At 41.7% G+C, this 21,556-nt stretch overlaps 1 protein-coding gene and 1 long non-coding RNA gene across 9 annotated transcripts in view; one reads left to right on the top strand and one right to left on the bottom strand.

The window, feature by feature from the left end:
• Nucleotides 1-21,556, bottom strand: part of FOXN3 (forkhead box N3) — a 195,152-nt gene that overhangs the window by 159,747 nt on the left and 13,849 nt on the right. The window lies entirely within an intron of this gene.
• LOC139168210 (uncharacterized) overlaps nucleotides 1-21,556 on the top strand; it is a 68,175-nt gene that overhangs the window by 40,607 nt on the left and 6,012 nt on the right. For 3 of the 6 annotated variants that reach the window (XR_011559252.1, XR_011559250.1, XR_011559248.1), the window contains 2 exons: nucleotides 4,612-4,872; nucleotides 15,364-16,299. The exons of 1 other annotated variant lie outside the window; for it this stretch is intronic. This is a non-coding gene — a long non-coding RNA (uncharacterized lncRNA). Of the gene's footprint in view, nucleotides 1-4,611; nucleotides 4,873-15,363; nucleotides 16,300-21,556 lie in introns of those variants that run through there. 2 more of the 6 variants (XR_011559255.1, XR_011559249.1) reach the window with 1 other exon arrangement.

Raw genomic sequence — 21,556 nt, 5'->3', positions numbered from 1 at the left:
GTGGAGGCGGTGTGGATCTCCAGGGAAATTAGTTCCAGAGGGCCGGAGCCACAACAGAGAAGGCTCTCCCCCGTGGACCTGCCAGTCAGCATTGTTTGGCTGATGAAGCCCAGAGGAGGCCGACTATGTACTGTAACCAGTCACTGGGATATGTAAGGCAGAAGACAGTCCCGTAAATAATCTGGTCCAATACCATGTAGGGCTCGAACACACTTCTCAAACACCTTCAGAGATTATATAAATAAGGAGTATCACCATGCCAAGCAAATGATAACTCCTTAGTTGTAGAGAAAATAAATTTTGGATTTTATTTTTTAAATTAATTATAATATTGATGTTTGCACAGTACAGTGATACCTCATCTTACGAACCCCTCTTCATACGAACTTTTCATGATACGAACCCGGTGTTTAAGATTTTTTTGCCTCTTCTTCCGAACTATTTTCACCTTACGAACCTGAGCTGCCGCCGCTGGGATGCCCCAAAATGCTGGGATTTCCCTGGGAATCCCCGCCTCCGAACATCTGTTGCCAGCCAAAGTGCCCGTTCTTGCATTGCTGGGATTTCCCTGAGGCTCCCCTCGCTGGGATTCCCTTCATTTTTACCAGCGCTGCTTTGAATCCCAGCGACAAACTCCCCCCTTCCAAACTGCATGGGGGAAATGAGCAGAGGGGTGGGGGACAAAAATGGGAGGCAAAGACTCATGGAGCTCAAGAGAGGAGAAAGGTGTGGGGGAGATGACCAGAGTAGGGGGGACAAAAACGGGAGGCAAAGACTCATGGAGCTCAAGAGAGGAGAAAGGTGTGGGGGAGATGAGCACAGTGGGGGGGACAAAAATGGGAGGCAAAGACTCATGGAGCTCAAGAGAGGAGAAAGGTGTGGGGGAGATGAGCACAGTGGGGGGGACAAAAACGGGAGGCAAAGACTCATGGAGCTCAAGAGAGGAGAAAGGTGTGGGGGAGATGAGCAGAGTAGGGGGGACAAAAATGGGAGGCAAAGACTCATGGAGCTCAAGAGAGGAGAAAGGTGTGGGGGAGATGACCAGAGTAGGGGGGACAAAAACGGGAGGCAAAGACTCATGGAGCTCAAGAGAGGAGAAAGGTGTGGGGGAGATGACCAGAGTAGGGGGGACAAAAACGGGAGGCAAAGACTCATGGAGCTCAAGAGAGGAGAAAGGTGTGGGGGAGATGAGCACAGTGGGGGGGGAAAATGGGAGGCAAAGACTCATGGAGCTCAAGAGAGGAGAAAGGTGTGGGGGAGATGACCAAAGTGGGGGGGGGGGGACAGAAATGGGAAGCAAAGACTCACAGAGCTCAAGAGAGGCTCTTTTCGCCTTGCTTCGTTGGGACTGCCACCTCTTGCCACCTCTCGCTGTCCCTCCCCCCACTCCATCTGCCTTAGCTTCATCTGCCCCCCCACTTTTTTTTTTTTTAAGACTTAATGTTTTGGATTTTCCTAACAGGCTTACACACATTATTCACTTTTCCATTGATTCCTATGGGAAACATTGTTTCATCTTACGAACTTTTCACCTTACAAAGCTCGTCCCGGAACCAATTAAGTTCATAAGACAAGGTATTACTGTATTCTGTTTTGCAAATTCTGTAAACCACTGGCAGTCCCTTAGGATTCACCCAATGAATAAAGTTCACAAATAAATAAATATCCATCAATTAATACAATTTAAAAACTAATGTACATTAGTTAGTTCCATAGTATTTTACTTTCAATAAGAAAATATATTGTTGCAACAACATTCTAAGGAAAATAATTCAACAGACATTGAAATGTAGGAAGTGATATATATAGAGAGAATTATGCCGCCCTCTTTAAGAATGTCAGATTGAGATTATGGCCACCTCTAGAAGGCTCAGTAGCTCCACAGTGTGATGCAAAGCCCAAGACAACCCATCAGTTGTGCCAAGCATCGATGCTCCAGGAAGACCCTACTGAGCCACAGTCACAGTCATTCTCAACATAATGCACTCCTAGTGTAAGCACATCTTCCGCAATTTTCCTGCTAATGAGATCTGCTTGTCCTGGAACTTCGTGAGGCAGATCCTGACCATGTAAGCTATTTTCTCCAGGTCTTGCAAAGAAGCCCCATGCAGCCAGTAACTGCCTGTGAAGGATCAGGTGGGCAGCTGGTCATCAATGGGAGCAAGAAGACAGTGAACAACAGCTAGGATGGCAAGGGCTGTGTAATGGGGGGGGGGGGGGGGGTGTCAAAAGGCATAGATGGAGAGAAGGTAGGAGGTTAGGGGAGCTGAAGTGCCTCTGCAATCATAAATTCAGGCAAGCTGCAAGCACCCAAATTTTGATTGCGGGGACATTGAAATAGCCATACTTCAGGATCTAAGTTCAAACGGTCCTAAATCAAGGACTTTCTTTACTTTTTTTGTGTGTCACTGTCATTCTTCTTGCAATGCTGTTTAACAACTAAACAATAATGAAACAATCAGAACTATTAAATCTACACATAACTAACTGTTTCACAAATGAATTATCCCAAAATCAATTTAAAACAAATTTAAGAAATGTACTTGCTAAATAAATATCAACCTTTAAACTGCACAACATAACATTTCATATCCAAAAGGATTAATATCATAATCGCACCCTTGCAAGGCAGATGAACAACAGCTAGAACAAAAACAGCTATGTTTTCGTAGATTTTCACGGGTACAGGTATGAAGGTCTTGGTATATTCGGGTTTCTTCCCGTGTGAGTTTCAGAGATTTCTGGCCAGAAATCTCTGAAACTTACATGGGAAGAAACCCGGATATGCCAAGACCTTCATATGCATATGTATGTGTTCTGTCGAGGTCTCTGGTAGAATCCTCCCGAACATTCACAGATACAAATTTTAGACACACACAAGTTTGAAAATTCAAAACAATGTTCTTTATACCGAAAATCCAAATAAACTAAGCACTCTTTTTGTATAGCAAAGAGCACTCGTCTCCAAACAAACTGGTAATTTGTACAAGTCCCTTATCAGTTCTGAGATACTTAGCTTGCAGCTGTGAGGCAATTCACAGTCCTTCTTCTTTCACAAAGTGAAACACACTTTGCTCTGGTTTAGTTTCAAAGCGGGGGAAAATCAGTACACAAAGGTCGAAGTCAGCAAGGCAGGCACGAAACACAATGATCAGATAATCCTCCACAATGTCCAAACCCACAGGCTGCTATTTATAGCAGCCTCACTAATTACCACAGCCCCACCCAACCACAGGTGGCCTCATTTTCTTTGATAATAATCCCTCAATTGTTGCTGCCTATGCATCGCTCTCCGCATGCGTGGCTGTATTATTAACTCTTGTTCCGAATCCAAGGAGGCGCTAGATAATTGATCTCCTTCTGAGCTGTTTGCCACACTCTCTTCCTCCCTGTCACTCATGTCTTCTTGGTCAGAGGAGCCTTCATCAGCAGATTCCACCGGGAGCAAATCAGGCCTACGGCATGTGGATGTCTCCTCCACATCCACAGTCCTTGGGGCATGAGCTGGGCCAGAGCTAACCACAACATGTATGTATGTATGTATGTATGTATGTATGTATGTATGTATGTATGTATTTGAACTGAAGGAGACATTAGCTATTTTCAAAATATCATTTTTTTCTTTTTACAAAAAGAAGAATCTCTTTTTTAAAAAGCTGTGATGGCAGTTGAGTGGTAAAAAATAGAATGATAAAACCATTCAGCTTTATTTAAAGAACCGCACTTGCCACTTCTAGTTGGAAAAGAGCATTTATTTTTAGTGAGCACACACACATATGTGTGAAAGGGCTGAAAATAGCAAAAATGAGTATTGCGTGTGTAAAAATATTGCCCGGAGTAGAAACCAAAATTAGTCAGAACAAGACTGTTGAGTTTCTACTTCTTTTGTTTTCATTACAGACGCTTCATCCTCCTTTAAGGCTGAGATATAAAATATTTCAAGTATTGTTCCACTTCATAAAACGCTTAGTTTTAATTGAAGTTTAAGTGTGCTTTCCTTTTCACGACATACAAAAGAAGTAACAGACAATAACAGGGATATTATACACTCCTGTGAAGCTTAATAACTCTTATGTACCTTAAATGACCCTTCTAAAGATTAAAAGCCTCAAATTTAGGGACATCCTAGGATTTATTTAATAAACTCAAACAAGTTCTGAATAAATTCATTTAGATTGCTTAGCATCTTTTGAAAGGTGTTTCTTGGGTTAGATCAATTTAGGAATATTTTATGAAAAACAGCAATCTGAAAGAACCAGAATATATCAAGTATTGATTATCTTAGCTATATAGTACAGTTATCACTGAGATCATATATTACATTCTATTTCCTGGGAAAGAAAATTTAATTAATTTAAATTGTATAGTGCAATGTAATATTTACTGGTTAGAAGAAGATTTTAGAAAGTTATACATGCTCTGGGTACTTGAAAATAGTCACAAAATAATGGCTACTGTTTTTATAGGTATTCTTCAATTTTTTTAAGCACCTGTCCAAATAAATAAATTTCTGTGAAATTTAAAATATGGTATTTCTATTGAAAGCTTTTTTTATTGATTATACAGTTTCCATTACCCAGTAACATTCCTTTCTGCTATGCTTTCCATCAGACTTGGACCTAGAACTGGGAAAAGGAAAGAAAAATTATTGGAATATGAGCTAAGCAAGCTATGGGTTCCTAAATAATTAAGACTAAGACCTACCACAGTATACATAAGCCTACCTGATCTGATGCTCTTCGACCTTATCAGAGCTGTAACTCCAATACATAAGAAGACATCAAAGTGGAAAAATCTAACCTCTTTCAACTAACAATCATGCAAGCAACCTGCTACAACTGTGATGGTGAACCTATGGCACACGTGCCAAAGGTAGTACTTAGAACCATATCGGAAGATACGCGAGGCCTTGCCTTTTGACAGCTCCAGCACACATGCACGCACTAGCCAGCTGATTTTTGGCCTTGGGGAAGGCCGTTTTGTCCTCTGGAGGATTCAGGGAAGCTTTGCTGAGGCCCCAGAGTGCAAAAAACAGCACAACGGGCAAACCGGAAGTTCATTTTTCCAAACTTTCGGTTTTCCCATTGGGTGTTTTTTTTTCACTGTCCCAGGTTTCAGTGAGGCCTGTGCGCATGCACAGGGATAGGGGGGTTGTGCGCATACATAGGGGGGGAGGGAATGGGTGTGGGCACGTGTGTGTGTGTGCTAACACACGCACAGACACCCTTTTGGCATGCAAACCAAAAAAGGTTCGCCATCACTGTGCTAGAGTCATACACAATCCTTGGCAACTTTCCTCAGAAAATTCTTTCTGTTCCTGTTGAACACAGTAGTCTATTTAATTAATTAATTAATTAATTAATTAATTAATTAATTAATTAATTACATTTATTTATTTATTTATTTATTTACTTACTTACTTACTTACTTACTTACTTATTTATTTATATACTAACCCTCTCCGAGGACTTGGGGCAGCTTACAACATATAAAAGAAAAAACAATACAATACAAGGGTCCTAAATCCAATTAATTTAGACTAACTAATCTAATCTAAAATCCCCAGTTACATTAAAAGTCAGTCATTTCCCACTCAAACAACAATTATACATAGTATTCATCGGTCAGGGGCCTAGAGTCTAATATCCCCAAGCCTGGTGCCATAGAAGAGGCTTCAAACTCTTGTGGAAGGCGAGGAGGGTGCCTTCAACTCAAGCGCCGAGCTTGGGGGGGGGGCTCATTCAGGGAGCAGAAACTCACAAGTTATCAATTAATATGCTAGTGTTGCAGCTTAATGAGTTCACCAGTTTTGAAAATGAAGACCCCAAAGGGATGGAGCAACACAAGTTTAATGGTGCATACAGGTTCAGAGCATTCTCATGATGAAGTCTGAATCTTGGGTTACACCCAACACAGTAGTCTTATACCTTACACAATGCTAGCATGGCCAAGGCGTATCATCAATCTGTCAATAACAAATTATAGTTGATAACATGTCCTTATAAAGAAAAAAGAAAAGTATGCAAATAAATCACGTCCTAAATAGGAAAATATACTTTAATGAACCTTAATGCCATATGTTAATCTCCTTACTTGCGACATTATTGTCTGTTACTTTTGTTCCTCGTCCTGTACCAGTAAGCAAGGGGGTTTCTAAATGTTAGTGAACTTTGAATGGGGAAATTACTTAGAGGTTGAAGAGATTGTACCTTATATGTATAAGATTAATATATTGGTGATTAACATGCATCTTCCTCACTAGTAAAGAGATGAGAGGAGTGTTCCAGGTGCTCAGGACTGAGTCAAAAGAGGGGGAACTGAGGCACAACAGTGCCATTTATACCGTTTTCAGACTTAGTCCTGATTGGCTAAGGGCGGTGTCATCCCATCCAGAGATAGTCTTCTGCCACATGCCTCCCAGCGACCGACTAGAGCCCACAGGGTCGACCTTCTCCAGGTCCCATCAGTTTGTAAGTAGAAGCAATTTTTCCCATAGGAATCAATGTAAAAGCAAATAATGCGTGCAAATCCATTAGGAAAGAAATAAAAGCTCGGAATTTGGGTGGGAGGAGGAAGAAGAGGAGGAGGACAGTTGCTTCCCAGAAAGAAGGAAGCGTTTCTTTTTTCTGGGCACTGGCAGAGGTTTATTTATTTATTTATTTATTTATTATTTAGATTTGTATGCCGCCCCTCTCCGCAGACTCGGGGTGGCTCACAACAAGTGAAAACAGTTTACAACAAATCTAAATTACAGTTTAAAAATATTTTAAAAACCCCATTTTCTAAACAAACATACAGACAGACATACCATTCATAAATTGTATATGCCCGGGGAAAATGTCTCAGTTCCCCCATGCCTGACGACAAAGGTGGGTCTTAAGGAGCTTACGAAAGGCAAGGAGAGTAGGGGCAGTTCTAATCTCCGGGGGGAGTTGGTTCCAGAGGGTCGGGGCCACCACAGAAGAGGCTCTTCCCCTGGGGCCCGCCAACCGACATTGTTTAGTTGACGGGACCCGGAGAAGGCCCACTCTGTGGGACCTAATCGGTCGCTGGTATTCGTGCGGCATTCCCTCTCCAAGCGCCTAGAAAAAGGAAAATGCTTTGTTCACTCTGGACTGCGAAAGCCTCCTTAAGCGCCACTGAAAGGCTCCTCTGGCAGCCCAGAAAAGCCCAAGATGGCTGAGATTAAAGGGGGAATGGCAGGAAACTGGCCGGGCCTTCGTGCCGCTCTCAAATTTCCTGGGAAATTTTGGGTTCTTAAGTAGAAAATGGTTCTTGAGAAGAGGCAAAAAAATCTTGAACACCTGGTTCTTATCTAGAAAAGTTCTTAGGTAGAGGCGTTCTTAAATAGAGGTTTAAATTAAATTAAATTAAATTCTTGGAGGCCAGCTCCACCTACTATGGAGAATGTCATTTCAGAGACAAGGACTTCTCAAAGCTCAAAGAAGCCATAGGAAAAATAGTTGTGAGGAAGATAGACGCAACTAGAAATGGCACTGTAAAATATATAATTAGTGGCCTCTGCATTAACAAGAGGGCTCCCATCTATAAACCATGGGCTGAGATGAAATATTCTTGGTATAAAAAATTGGTTTAAATTTTATAAAATTCATCACAGCATAAAGTTGGCAGACAAATCCTTACTGTCTGAAGGCTAGCTGGGGGGGACAGGGACATTTTACCTGCTGCAAACCAAGATGCTTGCAGACTTCTTACCTGCAACAGCACTAATGGTCACAACCATAATATAGCAGAACCGCATAATGTGTTTGAACTAAACACGATCCTTTGCCTGCAAGCAGAGGAACTGCCACATCAGTAACTCTGTTGCTAAGGCAACTGCTTACTTTCCATATCAACCGCATGCTCATTGTTACAGAGTCACATATACAAGAAAAATTCCTCTCTATAGCCAAAGACCAGATGGCAGTAAAGCTAGGAAAGGCACAGACTAAAGGGACCACACTAAACGGGTAACATCCTAGTGTATTCAAGTGATGGAAACAAAAGCAAATGGATATGGAATTTTATTAGTAAAAAGGAAGAAAAGGGGAGAAACCTCCCATATCACAGTTACAATGCCATCATGAACACTTCAGGCTTGTACATAATACAAGCTGATTTTACTGACAAAGACCTTTGGAATGACACTAATGTTTTTAACCAGCCATCCCCATACCCCACTTCTATCTAAAACAACTTTAACATCGGTCTTTTTAGTACACAATAGTCAATGCACACTTTACCAAATAAAGAAAACTCGAAGGTGCATTTTGAAGACATTTTACAACAAAAATCCAGTGCACGCAGCATAAATCTAACATTATTTAACAACAAGAGGGAGAGTTGCTCAGCAATCAAGAGAAGTCCCAGTATTTAACTATCTTTTTTTATAGTAAATACACAATGTTTGCCAACTCCTAGCCTATTCCATAAAACAGAAGAAAATGTTAGTAGGCAATATCGTTATTAGGAATTCATGTGATTTTCCTAGAAGCTCCTTTGTAAACAGTGGAATTTAGGAAAGGACAAATTATATCACACTTCTTGACTCTTTCACTCATTGGGCAAAACATTGATTCGTTTCCTTGTTTATTATCTGTTACATTTATAAAAATAGCTATCTCAATTATTTTTTGAGGATATTTTATGATTAGAAACTTGTTGAGGATGTGTTTTTATCTAATATATAACCCTGTGAGTTGTTTCACATTTACTTTATGGGGAAATCAAAAACAAAGGCAAGATAAAAATCCTTATAAAAATTAATGAGACGTTTAAATCCTTATTAAATAGAAATAGCTACTGTTTATTTTAAGTAGCACTTAACTATTGGATTCAGACTTAGACTATAATATGCATGCATTTAAAACAGATTATTCTAAAATCTGTAAATAAAAATGAAGTATATATGTACTTACTTACCCAAGTCACCCAATAACATGTTCTGGGCAGCTTCATAAGAAATAAAAGAAATTATATATAAAATTTACCTATACAGTAAAGAGTTTACCAGTCTAGCAGCAAAACTAGGCAGTGACTTAAAGCAATACCTGGCAGTTGCTGGATATGCTGAATGAAAACAGAGTACTTTGAGTACAATCAAAAGTATATTATATGCAGTGCAGGATTGCTAGCCTTCCAGATTTGTGTTATTCCAATCATTTCTAAAGCATAAAGATAACATATGCCAGTTCAAAAGCTAGAATACTTAATTCCCTCCTATTGGAGATACACAAAAGAGTGGAAACCAACCTCAATAAGTCCCAAAAAGCTTAGAAATTAAGGAATACATATTTCTACAAGCGTGGCAGGACTGTTCTGTTAGCCAAAAAAACCCCTTGCTCAATCTAACATGTCCTGTGTTAACGGGGGTACAAGAAATACCCCACATTTTTTCACTCACAGAAAAAATACATGCCTGCAAGACTTAAGTTACAGAACTAAATCATCCATTCAGATTTTAGGCAAACAAATGTCCTTCCTGTAACTTGATTTAGATTTGTAAGAAGTTTTTTTTTAGTATTTTATTACCATATTTTACAGGGTGTAATATGCACCTTTTTACCACCACCCCCAAAAGAGGGTGAAAACCTGGGTGCATTTTATACACCGGATGTAGTCCCACCCATCCACCCCCACTCTTTGGTCTCTGCCTGTCAGCAATTGACCTCCTTGCAGCAAACAGTAGCAGAGCCTGTTTGGCATAAGCCATTTGATTATCTGCCTCCCGAAACTCAGACAATTGTCTGAAATTCCCCACAAGCCTATGTGCTAAAATGAAAGTGAAACTAAAGTTGCACGGAGGCAAATTGCTGGAGGAATCACATTGTGCTGAAATTGGCTGTTTGTTTTTTGCTGCAAGAAGGTAAGTCAATAACTATAAATGCCTATAGAATGTAAAAATTATAACTTATTTTTTTAAAGACTGCTTTATTATTAACTTAATAAAATGAAGAAGTCTGCGAAGAGGGGCAGCATACAAATTTAATAAATAAAATAAATTTAATAAATAAAGAAGCTTTTTAAAATAAATGCTTGATCTGAAGAGACCCAGACAGTGCTATTGTATCTTCTTTTAAATAGCAGAAAATACTTCCAGAAAGCCACATCAATTTTAAAGATCTGTAAAAGTATAAGGCAGCTGAGTTAAACCCTCACTTAGTCATGTTTGGAGTAGATCTATTTAAATAATTGGGAGGAGTTAGTGTGATTTAACATTTAACAAAACTTTCTGGGATTAATATACTGCCATAATGTACATTTCTCCAATTCTTTGCTATTTCTATGGGTCAGACGCACATGCACAGAAATACACAACAAACAGTGTATATCATCTGTGTTGTTTGCTATTTGCTCTTTGGCAAATTGCTGGGAGGTAGAGGCCTTTTTTCCTTGTTTTTCTCTCCCAAAACTAAGGTGTGTCGTATACTCTGGTGCATCTTATACTCCAAAATTATATGGTAGTTTATCAAAATATAAAATACAAAAGCACAAAGGAAAATGAAAATAATGTTAAAATAAGGGAGAAATAGAGAAGAGTAACGTAGGGGAAAAGTGAAAAGGAAATCATTGACTTCAGAACTTTTGGTGCAGTAGAATAAGGTAAACCCCCAGTTTTTTACCTTTATATGATAATATATATTAGCCTATAATCCTATAACAACAAATGTATCTAATCAGCAAAACTCAAATTAAATTTTCATTTTTTCACCTCAAAGCACAAAGTCCAGAAGCGATTTCCAAGTAGAAACAAAATTAATTGTGTTCTTTTCTTTAATCAAAGCAGATGGCTAAATTGACTACTTTGAATAAGTTTAATTTTGGAAATTACATTCTATCAGCAAGAATTGAGAATTCAATGACCAAACTAAGCATTATTAAGCAAATCAAAAAATGTTGCCTCCTATTATCTTTTTTGCCATCTACATTTGTAAACATATTAAGCATTCTTCTCTCACCATCATTAAAGCTGCAGACTTGAGGCTGCAAAATTTACACATATAAGAAAACATCAATATTTCATTTACATTATCAATTACAATTACATTATCTTCACTTTTTGAGAAAGTTGGAGAGGAAAAAACTGACATAATTAATTTATAGCGTAAAAAAGAACTGATACCAAATATTTATGTAGTCCTTTTATACAGCATTCCAATCAAATATGTTTCTTCTCAATTTCAATGCTAAATTTTACTTTCTTTATTTTTTTTTCTTTATGGTTTATATCATGTGTTTTAAGAATTTTCAATATGGGAACAGTAAATTGTTAATGATATAATCTAAAAGCATATATACAGTTATTCTTAATTTAATATCCACTTGTTCAGCAACTATCCAAAGTTACAATAGCACTTAAATAGATTACTTAGGATAGATTCTCATAGTTCTGGCTGTCACAGTATATCTATGGTCAAGTAATCACGATTGGACATTTGGTGACAAGCTTATAATTATGTTGAGGTATCCTACAATCACATGACTGTCATTCACAAATTTCACTGTCAGTTTCCAACAAGCAAAGTCAATGGAGTAGCAGTCTGGAGGTTGCAAATGGTGATCACATCACTACACATCACTACTGATTACTGTAAACACACAAGATTTCCCTAACAATGGGAACCAGAACTGTCAGAACTGTTTTCCAAAGTCAGTACATTCATATTATGTGCCCAATAATTGCATCATTTAGCAACAGAGTTCCTGGTCCAATCACAATTGGTAACAGAGGATATGGATATTTTAAAATGGACGATTTAACTATAAGTCTTAGACATTAGGCTGCTCAATGAAATAGAAATATTATATGTGGAAATATGGACCACCACCCTTTCCCAAATTGATATCCTCTTAAGATATTGAATTTTGGGAGCATGATTTTGAACTTAATAACACAAACCACTCTAAACCTGTGCTAATATGAAGAATACTGAAGGAAAGGAGGCACAATATCTTTTGGCAACTGATAATGTAAAATCAGTCCCTCCTATCCAGTACACCAAGCTTTTATTCTTGAGATTAAAAACAATAGGGCCAAACACATTTCTTCAAATTGTTATATGAATGATAGCACCCACACTTTGGCAGTTTTAGCCTAGGAATTTTCAAGAGAATACTCAATTGAATCTTAGTGTAGTTTATATAGTACTCCTAAAAGTTGTATTTCACCACCTATTTATTCTCCACCATGGGAGGAGCCAGCAGTCAGGAGGGGTGTTGTCGCCCATCAGCTTCAAGGACAGTCTATTATTTTTTATAAAACCAGGATCCGCCGACTGGACTCCCAGTTCTGACTTGGTCCTCAGTGTAGTAGGATGTAGTGAATGTAGGATGTAGCCTCTTTCAACTGCGGGTTCCTTTCTTCAGAACTACCTTGCTCCAGATTTGTGAGTGCTTTGCGAAGTTCCTTTCAACCTTTCTCCCATTCTCTCCAAAAACTTGGCTAGCAGAGTGACATTGACACATTGACAGCCCAGTCTGTCGATTCGAGGTAAGGCCCCAACATTTTTGTATTTCTGTCAGCCTCTCTTCCAGCTAATAGTAGAGAGGGTACTAATAGTAGAATTTTTCAATCAATTCTCTACAAACTCTTACAAGGTTGCCTGCCAGCCTCAGCTCTCCTCTCAGTTCTCCAAGAACAGCACTTCACAAATCTCAAAATGGCGGACAATGCTGATCCCCCTTCCACCAAGCCAGGGAGGTAAATGCTCACAAAAAACAAACAGACCCACCCTTGATGATGAATTAACAGGCCCTTCCAACAGGGATCCCAACACAAGCTCTAGGGCTACTAGTAAAATGGAAAAATGCAGGGATCGAGCCCTGCAAAAGATCTAAAACAAAAAGTAGAAAAGTCTCATTCCTCTAAGCAGACTCTTTTTCAGGCCTGCTTAGTCCCTTAACTCTGGACACACCAAGCCCCTTACCCATTTCCACCAACTTGTGGGGACCCGCAGGTTTGGGTAACAAGGGCACTTCTCAGGACCAGGGCACCCTGCCCCTAGTTTTGCCACCCAACAAAATCCATACATTTTACCCTCATCCACCGATCAACCGCAAACTGGTCCCATGCCTGGGCCCTCTTTGGAGATACAGGGGCTTCCATCTGCCCCCTCACTGGCATTTGACCAAGCCTGCATCCAGCAACGGATAGCTGCAGCGGTGAAACACAGAATAGAATAGAGTAGAGTAGAATAGAATAGAATTTTATTGGCCAAGTGGGATTGGACATGTGCTCTCAACGTACATAAAAGAAAAAGATACATTTGTCAAGATCTGAACAAGGTTTTTGCCACTTGCCAGTTTCTGTTAATTCTACCTTATATGCCTCCAGATTCACCGCCAAATCATTAGCATCGGCTACAGTAGCCAGATACATACACTGATTGAAACAGTAACTGGTGGAGACCGGCCATAAATGGAGGCTGGCCGCAGGGTTAATTAAAGGCAAATATCTCTTCAGCGACTCGCTTGAGCCTATCTTAGTAAGAATCCCGAGACAAGAAAAAGATTTTGCTATCCTTATCTTGCAAAGGACTCCCGCATCAGTCACCATACTTTTGGTGGCCCTTTCGCCACACTGACCAGGCCTCCAACTTTCCCTGAGGCCCAAGTCAGTATGGCTGCTGACCCCGTGCCAATCTGGACAGGGCCAGTAGGTGGAAGAAATTTTGGAGGCCCTTCTGGGAGGCAGTAGGGGGATGTCCCACTAGGAGAGGGAGGTGGTAGTTTAGATAACTCATCTTCTCTACCAATCGGCATGGCTTGACCCTAGAATTTCTCTCTATCCCCTCCTAACATTCTATAGTTCTTGTACCATTCCCAGGGTAGCCTCAAGGGCTCTCATGTATTAGGCAGTTCAGCACCTGCTGGACATTCGAGCCATTCCAGCAGGTGCCCCCTGATCAACATTCACAGGGATTTTATTCCATTCTGTTCATGGTACCAAAGACTTCAGCAGGTTGCGGAGCAATTCTGGACCTTAAGTGTCTGAACTTCTATCTTTCTTATGGATTGTTGGATCAGGGGAACCATTGCTAAGGCCTACAAATTGGCCTCACTCCCATGCCCCAATGGCATCATGGTGCAATCAACCTACAGCCCCACTACCTCTTGGTCAACTCAATATCCACTGGAAGACCTGTGCCAGGCCGCTACTTGGGCTTCTCCAACCCCATTCATCAGACCAACCCCATCATAAGATCAACAAGTATGCATCAGCAGACGCACCCTTTGGCCAACAATGCTGCAGAGTGGTGGATGAGAGTCATTAGAACCTGCCCATTGGGAACGTAGCTTTGATATGTCCCATCCTGACTGCTGGCTCCTCCCACGATGGAGAAGAGGTGTTGGCCTATATAATACGCTTCTTCTCATTGGGAGAAGCCAGCAGTCAGTACCCTCTCTGGTTTGTGGGTTCTGGGCATGTTCTGCAGATTGTACCTTAGCTTTCTCTCATCTGCATGCACCTGTTGGTAGGTCAGTGTGACTTATCTTGTTCATATACTGATTTGGCCCCATGGACTCTTCTGGTCCATGGAACTTCTCCGAGAACCAGGTTAGGTTCAGTTGGGATGAATTTTTTTCATTGGAGCTTTTAATAGTTTCTCCACATTGAGTCTTCGCATTGGATCTGTCAGAACTGGGAGTCCAATATGCGGATCCTGTTCTTACAAAAAAATAAGACTTGGTCCTTGAAGCTGACGGGTGACAACACCCATCCTGACTGCTGGCTCCTCCCAATGAGAAGAATCATATCAGGTATGTCAACGCCTCTTCTATTACTTTTATCTTTGACATGCTTGTTCTCCTTTAGAGGTGCACAGCACCCAACACATTAGATACTTAAGCAACATTTGGGATTCAGACCTCTGATCTCAAACATGTTGTTAAAAACAATCCCACATCTCTATATCTATGCTGCAGTTTACAAGTCAATGAGTATTCCCCATAGCCTTATATTTAAGTACTAGACTGGTGGTAGCCACAGGCAACCAGAAATTGCATCTAAGCACACAGAAGGAAGAATACCGTATCCCTTTTCCAGAGATACAGATGGTCCCTTTTTCATGCTTAGCAGAAAAAAAATGCATTTGTTTTTGTTTTTCTTTGTTAAGCTTAGGAGACTGGTCAATTTTTGCAAGCTACTAATATATGCAATGCCATAATAGAATTTTCATAGTTTGAAAACACAGTTATTCCCTGCACTATTTTAAGGTAAGTGATTCCACCAAACAGTATAATGTAGTTAAAGAAGAGAGGCTGGGCAATTCCACTGATAATTAACGAGAGCTTGGCCATTCAAGAAGTGTTACCTAATGGCCCCCTTTCATAATGCTACCTGAATTGTCTCTATTCCAGCTCACATACTTCTATTATGTGGGAAGAGAGTGCTGAAGTGGATAAGCCTTTGATCTGATCTGGATGGGTTCTACTTATGCTTTAATATTAGGAATTATCGCTTGAGCTTCAATTTTCTTCATTTTACCATCCCTTTCCAACCTTGCTCTCTGTGTGTTTTTAAGTTTATTTTTGACTAGGTCTATTATGTTACTGCTTTTCATAATTCATGTATTTTATTAACTGAAAACTAAAAATGCTTTAAATAAATACATTTTGAAAATGTTTAAATACAGGGGATCCTTTAAAATTGTACCACTTAAACTTTTCCAAACTATCTTGTCAAAATAAATAATCCTAAGACTCTTATTACAGTGGAAACATTAGTCCTCAAAATACAGGCATTAAACTAGAGAAAGTTGCAGCTCGAAAAAAGTTGTCTTCCAGCAAGTAAATATAGGTTTTAAACTGAGTGAAACATTTTTCATGAGATTTGTTAGATTTGTTTAATAGACCAAGTCATGATACAGTTTAAGTTTTCACCAAGCATGTTCTGTAACCCTAGGTCTTATGACTTAATACAGTGCATACCTCTAACCAAGACAACTGGACACAAGAACAGTTTTTTCCCGAACGCCATCACTTTGCTAAACAAATAATTCCCTCAACACTGTCAAATTATTTACTAAGTCTGCACTACTATTGCTACTAGTTTTTTCTCATCATTCTTATCACCCATTTCCTCCCACTTATGACAGTATCCTTAAGATTTTTATTAATATTGATTGTTTCCTCATTGCTTATTTAACTCCTATGAGTGTTGTACTTCATGATTCTTCACAAATGTATATTTTCTTTTATGTACACTGAAAGCATATGCCCGCCCCAAAGACAAATTCCTTGTGTGTCCAATCACATTTGGCCAATAAAGAATTCAATTCAATTCAATACTATATTTATATGTGTGGGAAATGGTCATTAAGTCACTTTTTCAGAGCCACTGTAATGCTGATAGTCCCTAAACGAACTGTTGTAAATCGAGGACTACCTGTTTGTCATTGGCCACGCAGCCTTCTTTAGGACAGTAATAAAAACTACAGATTAAAATCCAAGCTTTCAATAGAAACACTGAAAGAATTTAGAAACACATTTGCTCATTTAATGAAATTGTCCAACATGAAAGCCAAAATATTGCTATTATTCTCAATTAAGCCAAATCTGTTAATTGGCAACAGACTATCAGTTATGAAATGTTTTCCAATGAAAAACTCCACTAGAGAGAAACAAGCAACACTTCAAGCAATGATAGCAACTTTCTTTTCTTTAAAGGTAACTATCAGAAAGGTATGAGACAACAGCTGTGTAATTGGTTGTAGCAAAAATCTCTGGCTTAATTCACAGTAGACCAAACTTATCCATATGCTTATCCACTTACTTTTCTTTTGTAACTTTTTCTATTCAATCTGTTTTTCCCCTTCCAGATGAGTTTTGTAAGATTTTTTTCTTGCTGTTTGAATCTATATTCAATTTAATAACTCTTGTAGTCTGTTCACTTTAACAATATTCTGCCTATTCCCGTACAGCGGGGTTTTATATAACTTGTTGCATTCAAATATATCAAAAGGGCAACCTAATATTCTTAGAGTTCCTTAAAACATCAAACATCAGGATTAACAAAGGATAAATAAAAGATGCTTGAAGAAGGGAAATGGGAGGTATTCTTGGTTTCTAGAATTTCTTCCTTTCTGCTATAGCTTGCCTCCCACCTCTGTTCCACTGGAAACATCTCTAAACTCTTTGGAACAGATCTAACATGAAAAACACAAGCAGAAACATCCTATTCTCTGAAAATCAAAGTTAATGCAAACCATTTTCTAGAGTTCGCTTTAAAAAAAGAAACTCCTTGCTGCCCCAGTTCTTGCAGCATTGCAAATGTTTAATAGCTATCAAAGCCAATAGGAATACAGAAACGATACTCAGAATAATAAGACAAATTATAAACAGAATAGGCGTTGATTGCTTACCTGAACGCCTCTTCTCGTACGGTGAGCGGGTACAGCAGTCACATGGGTTGCTCATGTCCAATCCGGTGGAACTGAGCCTAGTATTAAAAAAGCTTGCCGGATCCGCCCCTTCCCCAGAATTCGCGAATCCATAGACTAGGCTCAGTTGTGAAGCTCTGTAGTGTTCAACTCTCATTGTTAGAGGAAGAAAGGTATAGAAAGGTAAAGAAGACACATACAAGGGCGGGAAGTGACTGCTGTACCCGCTCACCGTACGAGAAGAGGCGTTCAGGTAAGCAATCAACGCCTATTCTCCGTACTGAAGGAGCGGGTCCAGCAGTCACATGGGACATACCCAATAGATGGTCCCTAGGGTGGGATTAGCTTGCTATCGTGAGAGATAACGGATTGGAGTACCCTTCTGCCGAAGGCAGCGTCCGCTGAAGCATAAGAATCAATTTTGTAGTGCCTGATGAAGGAATTTGGCGAGGCCCAAGTGGCTGCTTTGCAGACCTCCTCCAACGGGGCTTGAGTCGCCCAAGCGGCCGAGGTGGCTGCGCTCCTGGTGGAATGCGCAGTGATGTTCCTTGGAACTGAGAGGGAGGCCGACTCGTAGGCCTTAGATATAGTCCCTCTGATCCAACGGCCTATTACTGTTGAAGACACTTTGGCCCCCATAACTCTGGGATGATAGGCTACAAAAAGTGCTTCTGACCTCCGAAAGGGTCCTGTGCGTTGGATATATATTCTCAGCGCTCTGGTGAGATCCAGGGTGTGCCATCTAATTGCCAAGGGATGGTCTCGTTGGAGGCAGAAGGAAGGTAGGACAATATCCTGAGATCTGTGGAACATGGAACTGACCTTGGGTAAGAAGGTGGGGTCCAGTCGCAAGACTACCTTGTCCTGATGGAATTGGCAAAGGTCCTGCCTGATTGAGAGGGCAGCCAGCTCCGAAATGCGTCGGGCAGAGGTAATAGCCACCAGGAAGGCTACCTTAAAGGATAGGTACCTGAGGGACGCCGATTTTAGGGGTTCGTATGGTGCCTGCGTGAGGGAATGGAGAACCCGTGGCAAATCCCAGGATGGATACCTGTGGACCTTGGAAGGTCTGAGGTTGGCTATGCCCTTGAGGAATTCCTGAACTTCAGGGAGGGATCGGAGAGGCTGTCTGCGGGGACCCCCTAGGACAGATGAAATGGCTGCCAGATGACGCCGGAGGGTGCTGGTGGACAGTCCTTTATGGAAGCCTTGCATAAGGAAGGAAATGATTCTGTGAATGGGGATGCACAGAGGGGAGAGACCTTCCTGAAGACACCACTGGTGAAACTTGGACCACGTGTGGTCGTAGATTCGATTGGTTGAGCCCCTTCTGGCCTTTAAAATGACCTCCACTGAATCGGGGTCATGCCCACGCAGTTCTAAATCTCTCCTGATAACAGCCAAGCGGTGAGGTGGAACCACTCCGGGTCTGGATGGAAAGAGGCCCCCTGCCGCAGCATATCCCCCGAAACGGGGAGTCGCCAAGGGTCCTGGACGGACAGCTGTTGGAGATCCGCGAACCAGGGCCGGCGGGGCCAATGAGGGGCGATTAAGATTACTCGGGCCCTCTCGGTGAGGACCTTGTGAATCACGTCCGGGAGGATTGGAATTGGAGGAAATGCGTAGAGTAGGCCTGGAGGCCATGGACTCCGGAGGGCATTGATTGCTTCCGCTCCCGGGGATGGAAATCTGGAATAGAAGCGAGGGAGTTGGGCGTTCGCATTGGTCGCGAAGAGATCCAGAACTGGTAGGCCGAATCTGAGGGTGATTTGATGGAACAGGTCTTGATGGAGGTTCCACTCTCCTGGGTCTATCGTTGCTCGGGATAGCCAATCCGCCTGGACGTTGAGACTCCCCGAGATGTGATCGGCTAGGAGCGACTGGAGATGTTTTTCCGCCCAAAGGCCCAACTTGAGGGCCTCCCTCATGAGAGCCTTGGATCTCGTGCCTCCCTGTCTGCAGATATGGCTTTTTGTGGCAATGTTGTCGGTGAGAATGAGAACGTGCCGGTTGGGAATGCGAGGAGAGAAATGCTTCAGAGCCAGGGAAACGGCTCTTAACTCTAGCCAATTGATTGGCCTGGAAGCTTCCTCCGGGGACCACGTGCCCTGGGCTATCCTCCCCTGGGCGTGGGCGCCCCATCCCGATAGACTGGCATCTGTGGTGATGACAAATTGATCCGGGCACCTGAACGGGGATCCTTTGTCCATGGCCGGAGACTTCCACCACTTGAAGGATCTGCGAACACTCAGTGGGATGACAATGCGTCGATTTGAGTTGCTGTGCCCCGATCTCTGAAAAGGCAACAGAAGCCACTGGAGTTCCCTAGCATGAAGGCGAGCCCAGGGAATGATGCCTATGCATGACACCATCTTCCCCAAAAGGGAAGATAGAGTAACTATGGATACTGAAGGATTAGATAAAATGTTAGAAATTAACTCCACTATACTGAGTTTTCTCTCGGGAGAGAGAAAAACCTGGGAAGATTTTGAATCAATAATGGATCCCAGGTGCGGAATGGAAGTGGAAGGTTGGAGGTGGCTTTTTTCAAAGTTGATGGAAAACCCATGGTCCTGAAGGACTGACATGGTGACAGAAAGGTCTGATTTCACTCTCTCTAGGGAGTTCCCATGAATTAAAATATCATCAAGATAACATAAAATGTGGATGGGAGACGCCCGGATATAGGCCGCCAGGGACCCCAAGAGCTTTGTAAAGACCCGAGGGGCCGAGGAAAGGCCAAATGGCATCGCCCTATACTGGAAATGCCTGCCTTGAAAGGAAAAACGTAAAAATTTTCTGTGGCATTTGGCTATAGGAATGTGAAGGTAGGCCTCAGTGAGGTCTAAGGAGACCATGAAATCTCCCGAGTGAATGGCGGCCAAAATAGAAGACAAGGAGTGCATCTTAAACTTCCTATATTTGATGAATAGGTTTAGTTTCTTTAAATCCAAAATGGCTCTCCAACCTCCGGAGGACTTTGGAACCATAAATAGAATGGAGTAAAAACCTAGGCCCTTCTGACCGGAAGGGACCGGTTGAATGGCTCTAATGGACAATAGATGAGAAATGGCCTCCTCCATACGGTTACAATCTGAGGATGACCTGGGAGAAGGGCAGGAAATAAAACGTTTAGGGGGAGGAGAAATAAATTCTAAAAGAAGACCTGTTTGAACAGTGTCAATGACCCAAGGGTCCTTGGAGGAGAGACGCCAATTTGAAGCGAAATGAGCTAGGCGACCCCCTATGGGAATGGAGGAAAGATTACCATCTAGGTTTTTTTGAAGCCCTGTTAGAGGAAGCTCCCCTTTGGAAACGAAAACCTCTACCCCTGGAGTTCCTACCTTGGGAACGAAAGCGGGGGGAATACTGACCTGGAGATCTCTGATAGGAAGCCGCTTGATCTTGCTGGCGCCCTGGGCGACGAAAGGACTGCGTTTTGGTAACCTTTTTCGTGGTTGGGCCCAAAACCTTCTTCTTATCCGTGGTCTCCGTGAGGAGTGGATCCAGAAGGTCACCGAAGAGAAGGTCGCGCTTTAAGGGGCCCTGGGATAACTGCCACTTTTGGCGAACTCCCGCTTGCCAAGGGCGAATCCATAGGAGTCTTCTTGCCGTTGTAGAAGCTGCAATAGACTTAGCAGAAAATCTAGTAGATTGCAAGGTGGCATCAGCCACGTACTGGGCAGCTGCAAAGACCTTGTTGAAGTCTTGTTGACCTCTCAAGTCATCGGGAGGAATGTGCTGTTGAAGTTGGCGAAGCCACAGCAGCATGGCTCTGGAGAAGAAGGAGGCCGCTGCAGAACCTTTAATGGCCCAGGAATCAGCGGAGAATCCTCTTTTGAGCATTTGCTCGATGCGCTTGTCCTCTGGACGGAGGACTTCCTCCGCCTCGCCTGGCACAGCCGCTGCCGAGTGAAGAATCTTGACAGGTTCATCTGGTTTGGGGAAAGATAGAAGCTCTTCATAGGAAGAGGAGAGTTTATACAACTTTCTGTCCTTGGTGGAGGGATTAAGGCCAGAGGCTGGAAAATCCCACTGTTTGAGTAAGGCATCTTTAAACAATTTAGGCATAGGAATTACCTCGTTATCCTCCTGTTCCTCTGTGAAGTAAGGTAAATTCTCCTCCGGGGGATCAGTGGAAGTGGAGGCTTGTTTCTCCTGGGCTGCTAATC

The sequence above is a fragment of the Erythrolamprus reginae genome, chromosome 1 (assembly GCF_031021105.1).
Source record: "Erythrolamprus reginae isolate rEryReg1 chromosome 1, rEryReg1.hap1, whole genome shotgun sequence".
Lineage (NCBI taxonomy): Eukaryota > Metazoa > Chordata > Lepidosauria > Squamata > Dipsadidae > Erythrolamprus > Erythrolamprus reginae.
This window is presented reverse-complemented; position numbering and strand designations above follow the sequence as displayed.